Below are 6,000 nucleotides of genomic sequence, written 5' to 3'. Positions count from 1 at the left end.
TAAGACTAAAAAAACCTTTTTACTTGTAACTGCATTAAAAGACCAGCTTTTTCTTGCAGTGTAACATTTGCTAGTTTAAGGCTTATAGATAGATCATTAACTAGAAACAGCCCCAATAGGTCCTTTACTGGCTTTGAAGTGTGTATAAAATACTGCTTTACTCTACTCATTATTTAAATACCCCCAAAGTGCTACAATCAAAGGAATGGATACAATAGAATGATGTTAGTGGGTTTATTTTGCAGAAGTTTGCAAAGGTTCAAGTGCTAATCTATTTAAACATGTGTATCGCTCCAGAGGTAAACGTACTCAAGCACAGCAAGTAATTCTTGTATCTAATAACACTTTAACTGAATGCAATATACAGGACCAGCTTTCTCATCTAAAACACTGGTGATATGAAAATCAGACCTTTAATAGCTGGCACATTACTCCATGTAGCAGTACTTGCATATTCAGCAGTACTTCAGGAAGCTTCAACAAAATCACTAGCAGTTCTACTGACTTTGAAGGTCAGTATAGGTCCCAGTGCTTTTTTTGGGCTAAGATCTTAATTTTATTTGAAAGAAAATATTATGATGATCCACTCAATAAAAGTCAAAATCTTTATGTATGTGAATAATAACTGAACTATTAAACTCCCATCTGCCAGGTGTCAGAAGTAAGAATTACATTAAAGGATTGTGAAATTCCTCTTATGTAGATTTAATAGCTAACGGTGGCTGGATCATTTCTATATTAATCCTCTTCAGGGCTTCTCTTCTGCAAAGACTGGTGCTTGGTTGCCAGAAGAATCAGTTCTGAGGTCATTGCCATTGCTTGGCAGTAAGACTGGCAGAATATCTAGAAGAACAAAGGCAAACCTTCAGAGATGGATAAGCATTATGATGTGGTTATCTAGAAAAGGGAATTAATAACTTTCCTGGGTGAGATAAACCAGTTCTATCTATCAGAAAAATATACACCTCATTCAAGCTTGGGAACTCTCAGTATTGGAAGGTTTTCTATGGAAAAGGGCATTAAGGTGGCCCTCACTAGGAATTCTCTTTTAGACAAAAAGAAAAATGAGAAAAAAATAATTTCTGTTTACCTTCAAGATTTCCAAAACTTTTGAACTGAATGTCTCTACTCCCTCCTTAAAAAAATTGGAAGGGCATTGCAGGGGCCACAGAACTGCTGTACACTGTACAGGAAAATCTGATAAATTAATCGAAATATACTGTCCCTCTCTCTTTTCCCAGAAACTTTACTTCCTTACTTCCAAATTGTTTTCTGAATTGTGTAGTGCTCTGCTACTCAAGTATTTGTATGACAGATTTCTACAGAGAGAACACAACAGTGAAGTATGATTTATGAACAGTGAACTATGAGTTATGATTTGGGGCACTAATAGTCTAACAGGGAAATGGAAATGCAAAATCAGAGCAAAGACTCAACGTTGAATAGACTAACCTGGAACCCCTTCTGTTCCCCTTGGTAGTTTAGTGTTTTATTCCTGACAGCCAACTACATGGTCATCAAAACCTCTTACTCACAATTTGAGTCGCAATTAATTCAGCAATCCAAAATTGTCACAGGATAGAGTCCAGCATTACCACCTGTTTCAGGCCAGTGTGTCCCAAAGCTTTGCACATATTTACTAAAATATAATTACAAGAGTGGGGTGCAAAAGGAATAGAGATAAATTTGCACAGGAGCACCTTAGTTGACTATATATTTTTTTTTAATTGAGAGGAATTGATTGAAAGATAGCTTGTAGGAAGGCCATGAAAACTACCCTCACAAACGCAGATGTTTTTCTCCATGTTGGTTGTATGGTAAACTAATATACCTGGGATCTTTAGGTAACAATATGGGGTGACTAATTTATATGCTGAGGAAACCCACTCAATTTTCAAATACTGACTTGGGATTTTAAAGCCAAGTAATTGTACTGAGACTAATCTCACTATACCATTGTGCCTTACTTGGTGACTGAAGGATTAATACTATGAACTTGTATTTGCACAAAATAGTTGTTTAAGGCTAGGATCGTCATTCAGCCAGCTGGTGAATGTATGATTTAATACAATGACTGTGTAAAGATAAACTGTAGTTCTTAAAGAAAGTGTCATTTTTAAAACTATAAATCTTATTCTCTTGAAGTTTTACATTGGTGAAGAAAAATTCATTTGTATCTAATAATATGGCCCAACTTTTGATACAGACCAGGGTACTTAGCAGATATTTGTAACCAGATCTTTATAATTGCTGGTATGCTTGAAGCCCAGAAAGCCAACCATATCCTGGGCTACATCAAGCAAAACGTGGCCAGCAGGTCAAGGGAGGTGATTCTGCCCTTTTAATGTGCTCTTGTGAGACCCCACCTGGAGTGCTTGCATGCAGCTTTGGGCCCTCAACATAAGATGAACATGGAGTTGCTGGAGCAAGTCCAGAGAAGGACCACAAAAGCTCAGAGGGCTGGAGTACTTCTCCTACAAAGACAGGCTGAGAGCTGGGACTCTTCTGCCTGGACAAGAGAAGGTTCTGGGGATTCATATTTGCAGCATAACAGTATCTAGAGAGGGGCCCCACAAGAGGGTTGGAGAGGGAATTCTTCAAGGGCATGTAGTGATAGGACAAGATGAAGTGGCTTTTAACTGAGAATAGGTTTATATTAGATATTAGGAAGAAATTCTTTGTTGTGAAGGTGGTAAGACACTGGAACAGCTTGCTCAGAGGAGCTGTAGGTAGCCCACTCCTGAAAGACTTCAAGGCCAGGACAGAGGGGTGCTTCGACCAACCTGGTCTAGTGGAAGGTGTCCCTGCCCATGGCAGGGAGGTTGGAATGAGATGAACCTTAAGGTGCCTTCCAACTCAAATCATTCTGTGATTTGATGACTAGCTATATTGACTTCTTTACTTGTCTCCATTAGTTGACAGTTGCATATTTTAAACAAAAATGCAAATTTTGTGAAAACGCCAGGGTGTATCTTGATATTTTATTTTAGGCATGAGGCCTAAGAGTAACATTGCTTCCATACATATCTGAACTCTAAGGGCCCCTCTCCTGAAGGCAGAATGAACATCTGTAACTGCACAAAAAATTGCTCACTTCTTTGGGTTACATGCAAGTTTCATGGTCTAAGCACAAACATGTTGTGTCATAAAATGTTCTCTTTATGCTGTACCACCAAGTGCCAAATATGTCTTGAAATGAATATTCAATTTAACATTTATGTAAAAAATAGGCTAAAATCCAAGCTGAGCAATTCTTTGTTTTTTTCTGAATTTGTTGCCTCTTTTTTTGCATAATGAACGGCAGCCCTAGAAAAAAATACTGTAGAGTATATGTTCATGGTGTCTGCTCACTTTCTAAGGTATCGCGAATGTTTCTGACAATATTGTAGTGGAGACTGTGAACTTTTGATGTGAACAGATGGGAGAAAGAAAAACTGAGTGTAATTAAAACTTAAATGTTGAAAGTTTGATCTTGCAGTCTGTGCTCAAAATGACTTCCCTGTGTAGAGAGAGTTAAGCTTGAATAAACACCACACTAAAGGCTTCTAAGAAACCATAAAAATTTTCCCATTGTTTGTCCTTTCATGCTTCAATGAGGTGACCAGGAATAGTTTAGAAAAAGGAGTTATTAATCACTAATGTTCTATACTGCTTCTTCTAGTGGTGACCCAGAAAACAATCTATCTGTTCCCAGTGTCAAGGGTGCTTAAACACTGCAAAGCAAGAATGATCAAGTGGCTAAGGCATTAGGCACAATTAAGAAAATGGATATTAATAATACCTGATTCAGTTTTAAAGTTACTGTGACACACCAGAGGTCACTTTAACTTTATTTTCCAGACATAAATTGGCAACAGTGCTTTTCTATTTAGTCCATATCCTACGATGATGACTGAGATAAACATAAAAATATATTTTCATTTTCTAGTGTTCTGGTAGAATAAAGCTCTACCTCCACAACTTTCACATCAAATGGAATAAAATAAACCCAAAAAACCAACCAACTCTTTTAATCTAATGTTTAGTCTGTTTTGTAACAAGAAACCTATTCCTATTTAGTTTATAATGTCTTTTTTTTTCTGTCAACGACACAAAAAATATTTAATTTAAAAGGTTTCACTTATAACCTTCAAAACCCAGAGACTGCTGTTGATTTGTGCTTTAGAAAACAAATTGTACTGTGGTAATTTCCAATAATTTCAATAGAAATAACTTTATGACCTAAATCTGGAATTTAAGATATTTTCACGGCACATTCAGACTATGTGAGTTTCAATGCTGATTTTATTGTCTGACTTGCAGAAAAGTGTATGAACACCATTCTTTGTGCAAGCAAGCTATGACTGGTCACTCCTTTCAAAATCAAAATTGTGTTGTGTTGGAGTCTTGCCTCATTCTGAACATGCTTTGGCTGAACTAAACAAGCATTTCATTACCATCCACCAAAAAATATTAGTATAGGACTTGATTTATCTGTCTCTCCACAAAATTGGAAGGTATAAAATAAGAAGAAAACCACCTGTGTTAGAAAATAAGAACAGTAAGAAGCAACTGTAGTAGAGGACTTCTGAAGACAACTCCTGCCACACTTTGATTCTAGTGTATTTAACTTTCTTAATTAAAATTCTGTGAACTGGAGAATAGAAAAAATCTTCCATAATGCAAGTTAAAAAAAAAGAGGTGTATGACCCACTCCAAGCAGTAGATACATGAAAGTAACTACAGCATTTTTCCCATTTTAAGGGAAGTGTATCATTCACATCAGCTCTTGGGGTTTGTTTTTTTTTTTTTTCCTATACTTGTACAAAATTTTGAGAGGAATTTGTTTCCTAAAAAGAAAGAAAGTTTAGCAGAGTACTTTCCCTTTGAAAACCTGTATTTTTATTTTAGGACCCACACTTTGAAAAGGAATCTCATGAGTTTGAAGCAAAAGCAGAAGTACTTTCAAGCCTGAAAAGCCCAAAAATCACTTGGCTGTGCTCTCCAATGTCACAGCAATGGCAAACTTGTAAAGATGACAGTCCCACGGAAGACTCTCAGTAACAACTCTGGCAGTACCATGCTGCTGTGACAGCAATCTGAGTGTGCCTAAAGCAGATATACACAAATAAATTCTTCACTAAGAGGACATCAAAAACTGTTCTCAGAAACATAGCCAGGAATAGCACATATTTACATGGTGCTTAAGATTGCTTTTGTGTTTCTTATACCACAGTTATGAAATATCCACAGGGCCTTCATTCACAGGCCTTTTCTCAAGACATCCTTGCCAGACCCAAAGCAGCTGGGCATCAGCTTTCCTGATGTCACCCCTTTGTGCTAGGAGATGCTAGGATCTCTGTATTCTTCCCAGGCTTCCTGCCACTGCCTTCACCTTCTGTATACTCTTTTTTACATTTGTGTTTTGCCCTGATCTCCTTGCCCCAATCTCCATGAAGATCTCCTGGTTTTTTTGCTTGACTTCCTTGCTCATCAAGATGGGCTGCTCTGGAGTATGGAGGAGGTGATCCTTTCCTTGAATAACAACCAGCTGTCTTGGACCACTCTTACCTTCAGGTCCTTGTCCTATGAGACTCTTTCAAGCAGATTCATGAAGAGGTCAAAGTCTGCTTGTACCTGGATGTAGTGTGCTTCCAGAGGATATTGGGGTGGCTGAACCTCCCCTGTGAGAACCAGGACTGAAAAATGTGAGGCTGCTTCCAGCTCTTTGCAGAGAGCCTCATCCATATGACTGATGAGAGTGGGAGGATAAGCTTGTCCAGCCTCAAGAACAGAGCCTACAGGGAGTCTAAATAGCTGCCTCTGTCTGCTGAATGGGAAGGAGTAGATAAGATGGAGCCAGGCTGTCCATGAAGTGGGATGATGAAGCAACAAGTGGAAACAAACACAGGCAAGAACAGGAAAAATTCCAGTTAGGTGTAATGGAAAACTTTGTGACTGAGACCATTCTTAAGCACTGAAACATCGTCCAAAGAAGAAATGAAATCTTCAGTTCTGGGG

The sequence above is a fragment of the Corvus cornix genome, chromosome Z, assembly GCF_000738735.6.
Source record: "Corvus cornix cornix isolate S_Up_H32 chromosome Z, ASM73873v5, whole genome shotgun sequence".
In the NCBI taxonomy this organism is placed as follows: domain Eukaryota; kingdom Metazoa; phylum Chordata; class Aves; order Passeriformes; family Corvidae; genus Corvus; species Corvus cornix.
Note: the sequence above shows the minus strand (reverse complement) of the source record.